This window comes from Canis lupus, chromosome 20, assembly GCF_048164855.1.
Source record: "Canis lupus baileyi chromosome 20, mCanLup2.hap1, whole genome shotgun sequence".
Classification (NCBI taxonomy): domain Eukaryota; kingdom Metazoa; phylum Chordata; class Mammalia; order Carnivora; family Canidae; genus Canis; species Canis lupus.
Window position 1 is genome coordinate 24,745,102 of NC_132857.1, and position 17,151 is coordinate 24,762,252.

Sequence of the window (17,151 nt, forward strand, 5' to 3'; positions counted from 1 at the left end):
TTTTCTGTGGTTCTCCTGATGTTGAGAGCAGTTGGTGGTGGAGGCAACAGGCACGAGACAAAATTAGGAGACCCACATCACCTCTCAGTCAACTTTAGCCAAGTTTTGCATTTCTCTGAGCCTCAGATTCTTCATCTGAGGAATCAGAGATTAGATCAGACAAGTGCTGATGTTGGTGCCAGCTGGAGCTTTCCTGTGCATCTTCTATTTTACCCTACTTTCTTATGTTGAATTCTACCCAGATAGACCTGGGGGTGTGGGGTGGTGGGAGGAGGCAGGGTGGGAGACACTGGTAAAAAGACTGGACAATCCTTGTTCTGCATCACCTCATTGAAGTATGACACTCCCATTCTAACAAGTGCTAACAAACCATCCCTCCACTGGTTTATTCCATGGACCAATGCAGAAGGGCTCCTTGAGAAGTGGAAAGACTAAAGACAAAAGGATTTGAAGCACAGAATCCTTTAATAATGGTAGCCCATTTGGGCATCGCTCTCTCTATGATTCAAAGGGGAAATTCCTTCTGGGGTTTGCTTCTGTACAGGGAAGCTCTTACAATATGTTGAGGAGAAGGTTGTTCTTCAAGCAAGTGTGTCCCAAGGACCTTCTCAGCAACACTAGGAGATAATAAAACATTCGGGTAAAACTACCAGTGCTGCCAAGATGAGCTCTATAACCAAGGGGACTTCCAAGGTGAGTGCCAACACATCTCTGCTCTCCCTCCCTTCCCATCCTTTATCCCAATCCATTGTCTTATGTCTGTCTTTTTTTAAATTTTTTTTAATTTATTTATTTATGATAGTCATACAGAGAGAGAGAGAGAGAGAGAGAGAGAGAGAGGCAGAGACACAGGCAGAGGGAGAAGCAGGCTCCATGCACCGGGAGCCCGACGTGGAACTCGATCCTAGGTCTCCAGGATTGCGCCCTGGGCCAAAGGCAGGCGCCAAACCGCTGCGCCACCCAGGGATCCCTTATGGCTGTCTTCTAAGTACCTTCCTACGACCTGTCTCTCTGCTTCTGAGCTGCCTATTGATTTTCCTCACTGACTGTCTTTCCTTCCTGTGAAGGGATAGGCACAAGCCCTTCTTTTAAGGAAGACTGAATGGCAGCTGGGCGGCTGGGATGGGTCCTCAGGATTTACACTAAGTATGAGTTTGTAGGTTTAAATTGTTTGCTTTTCCATTCCAGTTGAAAAGTGTTTGTCCTTGCCTATTTATTTCTTAACTCTCTCAACAGTATTTTTTTATTGAAGTATAATTAACATACAGTATTATATTAGTTTCAGGTGTACAATACAGCGATTCAACAATTCTATATATTGCTCGGGGCTCATCAAGATAAATGTACTCTTAATCTCTTTCACCTATATAATCCATCTTCCACCCACCTACCTGCTAGCAACCATCAGTTTATGCTATTTAAGAGTGGTTTTTGTTTGCCTTTTTAAAAACCTTTGTTTGCTAATTTGTTTCATTTTTAAAATTCTATATATGAGTGAAATCACATGATAGATATTTATTTTTCCTTGACTGCCTTATTTCACTTAGCATTTATGCTCTAAATCCATCCATGTTATTTGAAATGGAAAGATCTCATCCGTTTTTATGGTTGTGTAATATCCTCTTGTATAGACACGCCTGGGTGGCTCAGTGCTTAAGCATCTGATTTTGGCTCAGGTTGTGATCCTGGGGTCCCAGGATTGAGTCCCATACTGGGCTCCCTGAAGGGAGCCTGCTTCTCCCTCTGCCTATATCTCTGCCTCTCTTTCTCTGTGTCTCTAATGAATAAATAAATTTATTTATTCATACACACACACACACATACATATCACGTGTTCTTTATCCATTCTTCAGTCCATGGACACCCGGGTTGTTTTTTTCATATATCAGCTATTGCAAATAATTCTACAATAAACATAGGGGTGCATATATCTTTTCAAATTAGTGTTTTTCATTTTCTTTGGGTAAATACCCCAGTAATGAAATTATGGGATCATATGGAATTTCCATTTTTATTTTTTTGAGGAACCTCCATACTGTTTTCCACAGTGGCTATCCCCAATTTGCATTCCTACCAACAGCACACAAAGATTCCATTTTCTCTGCACCCTCACAAATAATTGTTATTTCCTATGTTTTTTATTTTAGCCATTCTGACAGGCATAAAGTGATATCTCATTATAGTTTGAACTTGCATTTTCCTGATGATTAGTGATGTTGAGAATCTTTTTTTATGTGTCCGTTGGCCATCTATATATCTTTCTTGGAAAAATGTCTATTCAGGTCCCATGCCCATTTTTTTTAATTTTTATTTATTCATGATAGGCACACAGTGAGAGAGAGAGAGAGAGAGGCAGAGACATAGGCAGAGGGAGAAGCAGGCTCCATGCACCGGGAGCCCGAAGTGGGATTCGATCCCGGGTCTCCAGGATCGCGCCCTGGGCCAAAGGCAGGCGCCAAACCACTGCGCCACCCAGGGATCCCTCCATGCCCATTTTTTAATTGGATTATTCGTGGGGCTTTTTTGGTATTGAGTTGTATAAGCTCTTTATATATTTAGAATATTATTTATATATAATTTTTATTAGTGTTTATATTATTTATATATTTTATTTTTTATAAGTTATATATTATTTATATATTTAATTATATATTTAAAAGATATATATAATTTGCAAATATCTTTCTTCATTCAGTAGGTTGCCTTTTTATTTTGTTGGTGATTTTCTTTGCTATGCAAAAGCTTTTTATTTTGGTGTAGTCCCAGTAGTTTATTTTTGTTTTATTTCCTTTGCTAAAGGAGATATATAAAGAAAAATGTGTCTACAGATGATGTGAAATTACTTCCAATGTTTGGTTATGGACTGGAAGAACGAGTATTGTCAAAATGTCCATACTACCCAAGCAATCTACAGATATGCAATTCCTATCAAAATACAACAGTATTTTTTACAGAACTAGAGAAAATAAAAGTAAAATTTGCACCACAAAAGACTGAGTAGCCAAAGCAATCCTGAGGGAATAAAGCTCAAAGTATCACAATCCCAGATTTCAAGATACACTACAGAGCTGTAGTGATCAAAACAGTATGGTACTGGCACAAAAACAGACACATAGATCAATGGAACAGAAGAGAGAATGCAGAAATAAACCCATGCTTGTATGGTCAATTTATCTATGGCAAAGGAGAGAAGAATATACAATGGGGGAAAAGGCAGTCTCTCCCAAAAATGTGCTGGGAAAACTGGGCAGCTACATGTATACAAAAGCATGAAACCAGACCACTTTTTTATGCCATTCACAGAAATAAGCTAAAAATGTATTAAAGACTTAGATGTGAAACTTGAAATGATAAAATTTCTTACCAGTATTTTTTAAGACCACAAGTTACCTTCTGGCATCTAAGCATTTTTCTCCAGCCAGGGCAAAGGATCAATTCATGAAAGAAGCAAATAAACCAAATTCCTATAAGATCCTCTATCTTTCCACTTAATACCTACTCCCCTCCACACACACACACACACACACACACACACACACACACACACACCCTCCATGCCATCCTAGTTTTAAATAATTTTGATTTTGGGTGGAGGAATCATGGAATAAGCATGATCTTGGTTGGGGGATAATAAATTCTCTGAGCTCCTTTTATGGCTTACTCTTTGAGATGAAAATTTTCTTTCTTCATTCAGTGCCTCAGGAATCCTCAGTACCCAATGGCATTAAGTGTCCTGCCTGCTACAACGTGTATGATGTTTCCTGCGACCCAGTTCTTCTTGCCTGCACTGGTACAGAGACAAAGCGTGTGGAAGTTATTGGCATAGGTACAACTATTTCCACAGGATTCTTGGTGTTCATTTTCTCAAAGGATATATCTGTGCTAGTTATCTTTGCTGTGTAATCATTACTCCAAAACTTGGCAGTTTAAAACAATGAGCATTTATTATTTCATGGCATCTGAGGGTCAGGAGTTTGGAAGTGGCCTAGCTAAGTGCTTCTGGCTGAGTTTCTCATGAAGTTGTAATCTAGCTGTCAGCAGGGCCTGTCACCAGGAAGACCTGCTTCCAAGATCACCCATGTAGTTGTCAGGCTTGGTTCTTCTCTACATGGGTCTCTGTGTGGGCTGCCTGGATGTCCTTATAATGTATTCCCCCACAGCAAGTGATGAGAGAGAGAGAGAGAGAGAGAGAGAGATAGAGAGAAGAGAAGAGAAGAGAGAAGAGAGATAAGAGAGATGGAGGGAGGGAGGAAGAGCACTAACTGGCATTTCTCAGGGCAAATGATGACAGAGGGAGAAGAGGAGGAGAAGAGGGAGGGAGGAAGGAGATACTACAGTTTCAAAGTAATCAAATATCAGAAGGAACATTTCTTCACTTCTGTTGTATCCTGTTGGTTGCACAGATCAACTCTGATACAACATGGGAGAAGAGTATACAAGGACATGAATACTAAGAGATCGCAGGCCATCCTAGAGACTAACTACTATGTACAGCAAAGGCTGATACAGGGCCAAGTCCTAGTTCACTCTCCAAAGTTTGGAGGGAGCCATCTGTCAGAAGAGAGAAGGGGGAGAGGAGAGGACGAGGAGAGGAGAGGGAAGATGAAGAGAACACAACTGCTTTCCACAGGAAAGTCTGACACTTGGGAACATGTCATATCATGATCTCCTCGAATGGGAACTTGGGTCATTGGCCATCACCCTCTTCAACAAAGAGGGTGATACCTCAGTTCTGGTTTTTTTCATCACTACCATTATTGCTATTACCCAATCCCCATGAATAAGCATGATATGATTCTGAAATCTGCAGAAGGACTTGCCATTTTCCTGAGGAGGAGAAAAGTATGGACTTGTAATAAGATGCACAGATGCCATTCAGATAGAAAACAACAGGTACCAAGGGGCTGTTTAGGTGAATACATGAGTTCTGACCTCAGGCTTTTTCCTCTCTTCCAACTATCTCTCGCCTCGTCAGAAGGTACAGACTCCAATCTCAGCTATGCATCTGACACAGCAGGGGCCCTTTGGGATTCATCCTAAACTGAGATGTCGGGCCCAAAGGGAACTAAGGCTTGGTCCCTGGACAGAGATGGAGCTGTGGTTCTTGCTTCTTTCACAGAAGGCAGAGGGGAATTCTGGGGCATTCTGTGTACCCTTTTCTTCCCCAAGGGAGGCAGATAGGATAGGACGTGGGTGAAGAGGGGAAACAAGATAAGAGAGAAGACTAACTCTTGGATTTTTCTTTTGGCAGATAGTCCAATATTTATGATTTTTGCCATGGGTTGTGCTACTGAAACTGTCCTCAACTTGAGGAATATAAGTATATTGAATAACATAAAAATCCGTACCAACTGTACAGAACAAAGCAATGGAGATCCCCACTGATGTTCATCACCTCATCAATCTTGACTGGTCCCTTCTTGCTCAAAGTCTTGCTTTGAAGTTTGCACACTTCCAAGCTCATAATTCTACAAACCTGAAAAAGTTGGAGTCCTCTGATGTCTCCCCTCCCCAACATTCTCCAGACATTGCAGAATTAAGTTGCTGATATTTCCTTAAGTATGTTTGTAATCTTTATTAGTAACTCAGGTTAAAAAAAATCTTATTGAAGGGGGGTCTCTGGGTGGCTCAGTGGTTGGCACCTGCGTTTGGCGCAGGGAGTGATCCTGGAATCCTGGGATCTAGTCCTACATCAGGATCCCTGCATGGAGCCTGCTTTTACCTCTGCCTGTGTCTCTGCCTCTCTCTCTCTCTCTTTCTGTGTCTCTCATGAATAAAAAAATAAATTAAATATATTTTTAAAAAATCTTATTCATTCATCTAATGGATTCTTTCTTCAACCCAAGTAATAAGTAAGGAAATATTAGATAGCATCTCAGGCTGTGTCCCACAAGTCAGGGGCAGTCACAACCATTCTTCATGTGATGCCATGAGGAAGCAGGGGTCAGGAATAACCCTTACAGGATCCAAACTATGATGTCCTCATGGTGCTGAACACAATGGACACCGTGATACCTGCTCATATGGATCTCTTGATTCTCCAAATTCAGTTTCCTACAGGGTGCAGTAAGTTGCATAAAAGAAAAGAATACCTCACACGTAATGATGACCTTCTGGGAAGCAATCTGTTGTCTGTATCGTGCTGGGGCCCTCGCACTCTATAAGCTTATCTGAGCCTGAAATCTACATAGACTGTGGCTTTCTCCTTGGGACTATGTCTCCATTTTCTCTTCCCTGGGCTTTTGAGCAGGCAGCGTGCAGAGTTTATATGTCCAGGACTCGTTTTATGCATATTCTCACTGTGTGCTCAGCACAGTGATGGAAACTGCAAAAGACACAGGGTTCTCCCTCAGGGATAAGGAGCTAATACACAGAGAATGATGAAAGGATTGCATGTAACTGCATGGAATTCTAAGCACAAATAATCAGAGGGGCAGGAAAATTCAGGGAGGAAAAAGGAAGTAGAGTCAAAACTGGTACACAAAGGTGGTAAACTGAGACAGGGCTTGAGGAAGGAGTGTGTATGAAAGTGAAGTTCCCACTGGGGAAATGGTAGGCTAAAAAATGGTTAAACAGCAAAGTCCCCAGAAAGGCAGTAAATCAAAATAGAGCCTACACAGGAGACCTTTGATAAGGAAACCCTTAGGGTAATAATGGGAAATCCTGTGCTGATTCAACTCCAAGGAGGTCACATCAGCTCAAGTGGGCTGGTGTTGCTGTTACCACCACATACGTTTTACAAAGAAAAAGTGGCAACAGGATGGAGACTCTAACCCAAATTGTCAATTTACAATCTGGGACTTTATTCTCTGTGCCATCCTGCCTCTCAACCAATAACCAAGTCCTGGACACATCAGTCAGCTTGGACTACCACAACAAAGTAACATGAACAAGGTGGCTTAAGCAATAAAAAATTACTTTTCTCAGTTTTGGAAGCTGGAAGTTTGAGACCAGGGTGCCATCAACACTGTTGTCTTCTGAGGTCTCTCTCTTGGGCTGTCTTCTCCCTGTGTCTTCACATGATCCTTCCTCTACATGTGTCTGCTATATATTGGATGTTTGTGCACCCTACCCCCAAGCAATGGTATTGGATAGTGGGGACTTTCAAAGCTTGCCACCCTCATGAATAGCATCAGTGCCCTTATAGAAGAGGCTCCACAGAGCTCCCTTGCCCCTTCCACTGTGTGAGGACACAATGAGATGGCTGTCTATGAACCTGGAAGAGAATCCTTAACAGACATTGAGTCTGCTGGTCCAAGTCTGGAGCTTGGTCTTGGTCTTCCAGGCTCCAGAACTGTGAGAAATAAATTTCCATTGTTTATAAGCCATCGGTTGTGTGTTATCTGGTTGTAACAGTTCAGATGGACTAAGGCAGTGTCTGTGTCCCAATCATTATAAGGATATCAGTCTGATTGGATCAGGGCCCACTATAGTGACCTCATCCTAAAAGGCTATGTCTCCAAATACAGTAAAGTTCTGAGGTATTGAAGACTAGAACTCCAACATATTAATTTTGGCAGAACACAACTCAACCCATAGCAAAGGGTTATAGAGTAAATGACTTTAGGCATTGAGAAAAACTTTTCAACTATTGCTCCCGTATGAAGTGGTTGGCACAGTGTCAATACACAGTGTATACTTAATAGGTATAACCCATTATTCTTTTTCTTCTCTGCATCCTTCTCATCTATGCCCATTACCTTCCCATTTCTTTTCCCCAATTTTCCTTTCATTTTTCTACTGATTATTTCCCTGTTTTGCTACTCTTTCCCTGAACTTCATTCTCTTCTGGAATAAGCAACAGTCATACCTCCAAGAGAGCACGGCAGTCATTCATGGGTGTGGCAGCCAATTGATCACTATATTCTGTGGGTAAGAATATGGGGCTAGAGAGCAGCATCTGCATCTCAGGAGAGAGATTCCATGAGGTCAGGGGCCTCCGAAAGAACATAAGATTCCTAGGGATCATCAGCATTCTGAAAACTACAGAACACTTATGAAAGAAATTGAAGAGGACACAAAGAAATGGAAAAACATTCCATGCTCAAGGAGTGTAAAAACAAACATTGTTAAAATGTTTATGCTATCCACAGTAATTTACACATTTAGTGCAATCCCTATCAAAATATCACCAGCATGTTTCACAGAGCTGGAACAAATAACCCTAAAATTCCTATGGAACCACAAAGGACCCTGAATAGACAAAACGATCTTGAAAAAGAAAAGCAAAGCTGGAGGCATTGAGATTCCAGAATTCAAGCTGTATTACAAAGCTGTGATCATCAAGACAGTATGGTACTGGCACAAAAACAGACAGTGGACCAGAATAGAGAACTCCGAAATTGACCCACAACTTGATAGTCAACTTATCTTCAACAAAGCAGGAAAGAATATCCAATGGGAGAAAGACGGTCTCTTCAACAAATGGTGTTGAGGGAACTGGACAGCTGCATGCAAAAGAATGGAACTGAACCACTTTCTTACACCATACACAAAAATAAGTTCAAATGGATGAAAGATCTAAATGTGAGACAGGTGACAGGCACTGAGGTGGGCACTTGACGGGATGAGCACTGGGTGTTATTCGATATGCTGGCAAATTGAACACCAATAAAAAAATAAATTTATAAAAAAAATAAATGTGAGACAGGAAACCATTAAAATCCTAGAGAAGAACACAGACAGAAAACTCATTGACCTTGGTCTTAGCAACTTCTTAGTGGACAGGTCTCTGGAGGCAAGGGAAACAAAATCAAAACTGAACAATTGACACTTCATCAGGATAAAAAGTGTCTGCACAGTGAAGGAACCAGTCAACAAAACTAAAAGGCACCCTATAGAATGGGGGAAGATGTTTGTAAATGACGTATCTGACAAAGGGTTCGTATCAAATCTGCAAATGATTTATCAAATTCAACACCCAAAAAATAAATAATCCAGTTAAGAAACGGGCAGAGGGCACGAATAGACACTTTTCCAAAGAATAAATATAGATGATTAATAGACACATGAGAAGATCCTCACCATCACTCGTCATCAGGGAAATACAAATCAAAACCATGATGAGATAGTACCTCACATGTCAGAATGGCTTAAATTAACAAGACAGGAAACAACAGGTGTGGGGAAAGGGAAACCCTTTTACAATGTTGGTGGGAATACAAACTGGTGCAGCCACTCTGTAAAACAGTATAAAGGTTCCTCAAGAAGTTAAAAATAGAACTACCCTATGACCCACCAGTTACACTAGCAGGTATTTACTGAAAGTGTACAAAATACTGATTCAAAGGGATACATGCACCCTAATGTTTATAGCAGCAACATCCACAATAGCCAAACTATGGAAAGAGCCTTAATGTCCATTGACAGATGAATGGATAAAGAAGCAGCAATATATATATAATTATATATATAAAATATTACTCAGCTATCAAATAGAGTGAAATCTTGCTATCTGCAGCAGCATGGGTGGAGCTAGAACCTATTATGCTAAGTGAAATAAGTCAGATAAAGACAAATACTATGATTTCACTTATATGTGGAACTTAAGAAAGAATACACATGAACATGGGGGGAAAGAGAGGGAAACCATAAAAATGAATGTTAACTATGAAGAACAAACTGAGGGTTGCTGGAAGGAGGTGGGTAGGTGGGGATGGGTTAAATAGGTGATGGGTATTAAAGGGGGCACTTGTTATTAAGAGCATGGGGTATTGTGTGTAAGTGATGAACCACTAAATTCTACTCCTGAAACACGTATTACACTGTATATTAACTAACTGGAATTGAAATAGAAACGAAGACTATAAAAAAAGGAGGAGGAAGAGGAGGAGGAAGAAGAAGAAGTGAGTTATAATTTATAGGGTTTCATCCCAGGTAAGGAAATGTCAAACAGGTTTCTGCATAAATGATAGCAGACCCATTGCCTATGTGACATTGAGTCAGTGTTAAGGAGGAAAAGTCAATGAGACTTGAGCTCCCCAGGCGCTACCTGAGCGGGGAAGTGAAGCATTTTCCTCCAAGAAAGACTTGGCCACCTCTGAAGATGAAACCACATGAGAAGGAACTAGTTTGGTCCAAAAGAAAAAGCACATCTTTGGATTTGTACTGTTATTTCATTCAGACCCACTACCTCAGCACTTTATACAGGGCACAGAAGCCAAAAGTAAATCAATTTAGCTTCATAAAAATACGTGAATACAAAATGCAAACATGCTATTTTTCCATTTAAAACACACGCAAAAAATCTATTAAAGAAATTTTTAAAATTCAGTAGGCTAAACAAAAATAAATGAGGTATCTGTTTCAGTTCTAACCTGTTTCTTCCATCCTGCAAACAGAGCCTCTGTAGACAGAGGAGTACACAAGTGGCCAAGAGGGGACACAAAATTCAAAAGAGAGAACACACACACACACACACACACACACACACACACACACGGAGAGTAAAACCCAGGCATGTGTGTAGGTAAAAGAGGCAGTGAAGTACTATCAGGATGGGGAAACAAACAGAAGGGAAAAGTAGGGATGAATTTATATTAAAGAATGTCTCCATCTTGTGGTCATTATGGTGTAACCACTAATTAAGTCAAGTTTTATTTCCATTTATTCATCCATCCATCTTTCTGTGCATTTATTCACCAACCTAACTGGTACTTTCCAGTTGTGGCAGGCACTGTTCTGAGTGTTAGGGCTAGAGTAGTGAACAAAATTCCCTGCCTTTCTGTAACTTCCATTCTGGTTAGAGTTTACATTAATTAAACAACTATAATGTGTGGTATGTTACATCAGAAAAACAGGGGCGGGTATATCAGAAGCTGTTGGGGGAGGCAGTCAGGATTTTGATCAGGGTGACTTTCAGTAAGTCCTCAGTGAGGTGGGAGAAGGGCCTGAGGAGAGGGAAAGAGGGACGCCCCAGTTGTGTGGGGAGGGAACATCCAGGAAGAGGGAACAGTCAGTGCAAAGGCTTTGAGTGGAAGGCTAAGGCTGGTGCTCAAGAAGGGTGAAAAAACCATCTGGGGCTGTAGTGTGGTGAGCAGGGAGGTGAGTGACTAGGTGAACTTCTAGAAGAACCAAGAGAAGAACAAGGAGGTGAGGAAGGAAGGAGGCAGCACAAGGAAGAAGACCAGGTTTGGTCTGGTCATACAGGCTTTGGTTTTGGTGCTGAGTGAGGTAATGGAGGATTCTGAACCTGGGAGGGATGAGATAGGACATGTTAACTCTGGCTACTCAGTTAGAGGAGCCTCCAGGGAACCCAGACTGGTTAGGGCCACTGTGGTTCTACAGGTGAGAAATGGGGTAGGCTTGGATCAAGGCTATGGGGATGGTAAAAATGGTAATATTCTAGATACATTCTGAAAGAAGATTCAACAAGGTTTTTGTAGTGTAAGTGCCTGAAAATCAGCTTTTGATTGCTGAGGCATACATTTCCAAGACATCTATTTTGAATAAACATATTGCCAGCTATATGATACAACTACTGCTAAAACAACTAGATAAGAAAAGGAACCAGGGTGTCCCATCTGAGTTTCCTTTTTAGAAAGTCCTTGGCAATCTAGATTATTGACCACTTAAGGAACTCTGCTATCACCTCTTGTGCCCTAATTCCTGCTCTGTTTTAAATTTATGAGTAAAGAGTAAAGCCAAGAAATCCTAGGTAGCCTACCCTCAATCTCAGTAAGGAGAGTACCCAGGTCTGTAATCTCTATCTGACACCTTGCTTGATGGCTCTTGGGCATGCCATATGCCTTCCAAGATCTCTGAGTAATAAATTTCTTTTTTCAAAGTCCCTTGATAGTTGTTGCTGAGATACATCTTCCAATAATAATAAGAGCCACAAGGGCCATGCCAACCACAATATTGGCTCTCGATGGGAAAATGTCTGTGGGGACTTGCCATAGGTAGTGGGGGCCCAGGTGAGTGCCTCAGGCATTCCAAGCTAATAATATCACTATCAATAGGCTGAGAAGGACACAGAACAAAAACTACAGGAGTTCATGATTACTAGACAGCCCTTCAAAAAATATTAGAAAGGAAGAATGCTCACCATTTGCTTCAATGTGGATGGAACTGGAGGGTATTATGCTGAGTGAAGTAAGTCAATTTGAGAAGGATAATCATTATATGGTTTCACTCATACAGGGAATAAAAGAAACAGTGAAAGGAATTATAGGGGAAAGGAGAGAAAATGACTGGAAAAAATTAGAGAGGGTGGCAAAACATGAGAGACTTCTAACCCTGGGAAATGAACAAAGGGTTGCAGATGAGGAGGTGGGCAGGGAGGGGGATGGGGTGACTGGGTGATGGGCACTGAGGGGGGCACATGACAGGATAAGCACTGGGTGTTATACTATATGTGGGCAAGTCAAACTTCAATTAAAAAAAATAAATATTAGAGGGCTCTCCTTGAGCGGGAAGGAAAGACTAAAAGTAACAAAGACAAGAAAGGACCAGAGAAATCTCCAGAAACAATGACAAAACAAGTAATAAAATGGCACTAAATAAATATTTATGAATAATTACTTTGAATGTAAATGGACTAAATGCTCAAATCAAAATACATAGGGTGTCAGAATGGACAAAAACAAACAAACTAGATCCAACTCTATAGTACCTACAACATACTTATTTGAGATGTGAAGACACCTGCACATTGAAAGTGGGGTGACGCAGAAATATTTATCACACAGACGGATGTCAGAAGAAAGTTGGAGTAGCAATACTCAGATCAGATAAACTAGATGTTAAAACAAAGATTAACAAGAGACAAAGAAGGATATGACACCATATGATAATAAAGGAGACAATCCAACAAGAAGATCTAACCACTATAAATATTTATGCACCCAATGTGGGAGCAACCAAACATATAAAACACTTAATAAAAATATAAACTATATATATAAATGTATATATATAAACAACACAACAAAAATTAATTAATTGATTATAATACAATATTACCCCAAAGATACAGAAGCAATGAAACGCCGGGACACCTGCAACCTGATGTTTCTAGCAGCAATGTCCACAATACCCAAACTGTGGAAGGAGCCTTGGTGTCCATCGAAAGATGAATGGATAAAGAAGATGTGGTTTATGTATACAATGGAATATTACTCAGCCATTAGAAATGACAGATACCCACCATTTGCTTCAACGTGGATGGAACTGGAGGGTATTATGCTGAGTGAAATAAGTCAATCGGAGAAGGACAAACATTATATGGTCTCATTCATTTGGGGAATATAAATAATAGTGAAAGGGAGTAGAAGGGAAGGGAGAAGAAATGTGTGGGAAACATCAGAAAGGGAGACAAAACATAAAGACTCCTAACTCTGGGAAACAAACTACGGGTGGTGGAAGGGGAGGAGAGTGGGGGGTGGGGGTGAATGGGTGACAGGCACTGAGCGGGGCACTTGACGGGATGAGCACTGGGTGTTATTCTGTATGTTGGCAAATTGAACAACAATAAAAAATAAATTTATTATTAAAAAATGAAAATAAAAAAATAAAATAAAATAAAATCATGAATGAGAAAGGAGAGATCACCACCACCACCAAGGAAATACAAACGATCTTTAAAACTCATCCTGAACAGCTATACACCAATAAATTGGGCAATCGAGTAGAAACTGACGCATTTCCGGAAAACCACAAACTACCAAAACCGGAACAGGAAGACACAGAAAACCTGAACAGGCCAATATCCAGGGAGGAAACTGAAGCAGTCATCATCAAAGATCTCCCAAGACACAAAAGTCCAGGGCCAGATGGCTTCCCTGGGGAATGCTATCAAACGTTTAAAGAAGAAACCGTACCTATTACTACTAAAGTGGTTCCGAAAGATAGATGGAATGCTTCCAAACTCGTTCTTGGAGGCCACCATCACCTTAAGTCCAAAAGCAGACAAAGATCCCACCAAAAAAGGAGAGTTATAGACCGACAGTCCTCACGAACACGGATGCAAATATTCTCAAGACACGAGCCGATGGGATCCAACGGTACATTAAGAAGTTACTCACCATGACCAGGTGGAATTTATACCAGGGATGCAAGGCTGGTTCAACACTTGGAAAGCACGCCACGTGACTTAGCAGATCTGCAAGAGAAGAAACAAGAACCAGACGATCCTCTCAAGAGATGCAGAGAAAGCATTTGACAAATACGGCATCCATTCCTGATCCAAACGCTTCAGAGTACAGGGATAGAGGGAACGTTCCCAGCATCTCCAAAGCCATCTACGGAAAGTAAAGCCCTCAGCAAATTATCATCCTCAATGTGGAAACACTGGGAGCCTTTCCCTGAAGATTGGGAACGAGAGACAGCGATGTCCACTCTCACCATGGCTACTCACATACTACTAGACGTCACGGCCTCAGCAATCAAGCGACAGAAAGAAATAAAAGGCATTCAAATCGGCAAAGAAGTAGTCAAACTCTCCCTCTTCGCCGATGACATGATACCGTACCTGGAAAACCCAAAAGACTCTTCCCCAAGATTGCTGGAACTCCTACAGCAAGTTCAGCAGTGTGGCAGGATACTGAATCAATGCCCAGAAATCAGTGGCCTCTCTCTATGCCAACGATGAGACCGAAGATAGAGAAATGAAAGAGTCAGTAACATTTACAATTGCACCCAAAAGCATGAGGTACCTAGGAATACACCTAACCAGAGAGGTAAAGGATCTCTACCCAAAAAACTACAGAACACATCTGAAAGAAATTGAGGAAGACACAAAGAGATGGAAAACTACTCCATGCTCCTGGATTGGAAGAATTCATATACTGGGAAAATGTCCACGTGACCCAGGGCAATTTACACATGGAACACAATCCCTATCATCAGAAATATCACGGGCTCTCTTCAGAGAGTTGGAACAAATCATCGGAAGATTAGTGTGGAATCAGAAAAGACCCCAAATGGCGAGAGCAATATTAGAAAAGAAAACCACAGCTGGCGGCATCACAATGCCGGATTTCAGGTTGTGCTACAAACCTGTGCTCATCAAGACAGTGTGGTACAGGCACAAAAACAGACACACAGATCAATGGGACAGAAGAGAGAAATCCAGAAGTGGACCCTCAACTCTATTGTCAAGACCATATATTCGACCAAGCAGGAAAGACCATCCACTGGAAAAAAGACAGTCTCTTCACTAAAGGCTGCTGGGAACGTTGGACAGCCACACGCAGAAGAATAAAACTGGACCATTCTCTCACACCGTACACAAAGATAAAACTCAAAATGGATGAAGGATGTAAATGTGAGACAAGATTCCATCAAACTTCTAGGGGAGAACACAGGCAACACCCTGTTTGAACTTGGCCACAGCAACTTCTTGCAAGATACATCCATGAAGGCCACAGAAACAAGACCAAAATGAATCATTCATCAAGATGAGAATCTTCCGCACAGCAAAAGAAACACTCAACAAAACTAAAAGACAAACCTCCAGAATGGAAGAAGATATTTGCAAATGACCTGTCAGATAAAGCGTGAGTTATCCAAGATCTCTAAAGAACTTATTCAACTCAACAGCAAAGAAACCAGGAGTCCAACCCTGAAATGGGCAAAAGACACGAACAGAAATGTCACACAGGAAGACATAGACATGGTCAACAAGCACACGAGACAATGCTCCACATCACCGGGGTCACGGAAATACAGATCGAAAGCACAATGAGATACCACCTCACACTGGTGAGAATGGGGAACAAAAAACCAGACAGGAAACAACAAATGTTGGAGAAGATGTGGTGAAAGGAGAATGCTTTCAAAATTCAAAAATTTCAGAAATAGCCATACTCACCTGATAGGGACCAAGGGGGGGCTGGCGTGCTCCCGGCAAGCCTGGGGAGATTGGGAAGGGGGAAGAGGGAAGGGGGGCAGGGGCGGAAGGAGTAAGGGAGTAAGGGGGGTAGGGGTGGAGGGGGAGGGGGCGGAAGGGGGAGAAGGAAGAGCCAAGGACCTTCGCGGGGTTCCTGGGGCACAGCAACCCAGGCCCTAAAGCCACCGCCCCAAGGCCGTGCCCTGACGGTGGACGGTGCCTGCATCCAAACCCCTGTGAGCGCATGCGGAAGGGTTCGGCACCCTCCCTGAGCCTCAGTGGAAAACCGTGTGCAGGTGCTTCAGAGAGGTAACAACTGATCTGCCCTGCGATCCAGCAGGTGCACTGGTGGAGGTGTGACCCAAAGGTACAGATGCAGGGAAATGCCGTGACACCCGCACCCCGAGGTTTAGAGTGGTAACACCCACAACAGCCACACTACGGAAGGAGCCTTGGTGTCCATCGAAAGATGAATGGATAAGGAAGGCGAGTGGTCCCTGCACACAATGGAAGATTACTCAGACATTAGAAATGACAAACACCCACCATTTGCTTCGACCTGGATGGAACCAGAGGGTATGACGGCTGAGTGAAAGAAGTCAATCAACGAAGGACAAACATCATATGGTCTCATTCTTCTGGGGAGGATGAGAAAAAAATAGTGAAAGGGAATAGAGGGGAAAGGAGAAAAAATTGAGTGGGAGATGGCAGAAAGGGAGACCGAACATGAGAGAGTCCTAACCCTGGGAAACGAACAAGGGATGCAAGAAAGGGAGGAGGGCGGGGGGCTGGGGGTGACTGGGTGATGGGCACGGAGGGGGACATTTGATGGGATGAGCCCTGGGGGGTTATGCTCTATGTTGGCAAAATGAACCCCAATAAGAAATACACCTAGAAACAAACACACAAACCTCCCGAGACACAAAAGTCTGGGGCCAGATGCCTTCCCAGGGGAATTCTATCCAACGCTTCAAGAAGAAAGCATACCTGTGCTACTAAAGCTGCTCCGAAAGATAGAAAGAGATGGAATACTTCCAAACTCGTTCTTGGAGGCCAGTGTCACCTTAACTCCAAAACCCAAGACCCCACCCACCAAAAGGGAGAATTCTGGACCGATGTCCCTGATGAACACGGATGCACACCTTCTCCACAAGCTACGAGCCAACGGGATCCAACAGGACATTATTAACAAGTTACTCACCATGACCCGGTAGGCTTTATCCCTGGGGTGCAAGGCTGCTTCAGTACTCGGAGAGCACTCAAGGTGCTTCATCAGATCTGCAAGAGAGAAAACAAGAACCAGATGATCCTCTCAAGAGACG

General features: G+C 42.1%; 2 long non-coding RNA genes across 7 annotated transcripts in view; one reads left to right on the forward strand and one right to left on the reverse strand.

Annotated features, from left to right (window-relative positions):
* Positions 1–5,764, forward strand: part of LOC140611773 (uncharacterized) — a 74,265-nt gene extending 68,501 nt beyond the window's left edge. For 2 of the 3 annotated variants that reach the window (XR_012012972.1, XR_012012973.1), the window contains 2 exons: positions 545–693; positions 3,695–3,953. This is a non-coding gene — a long non-coding RNA (uncharacterized lncRNA). Of the gene's footprint in view, positions 1–544; positions 694–3,694; positions 3,954–5,251 lie in introns of those variants that run through there. The other variant, XR_012012974.1, reaches the window with a different exon arrangement.
* Positions 1–17,151, reverse strand: part of LOC140611774 (uncharacterized) — a 192,221-nt gene that overhangs the window by 107,256 nt on the left and 67,814 nt on the right. For 3 of the 4 annotated variants that reach the window (XR_012012975.1, XR_012012977.1, XR_012012976.1), the window contains 2 exons: positions 17,031–17,107; positions 3,662–3,787 (listed from right to left, as the gene is read on the reverse strand). This is a non-coding gene — a long non-coding RNA (uncharacterized lncRNA). The remainder of the gene's footprint in view (positions 1–3,661; positions 3,788–17,030; positions 17,108–17,151) is intronic. The other variant, XR_012012978.1, reaches the window with a different exon arrangement.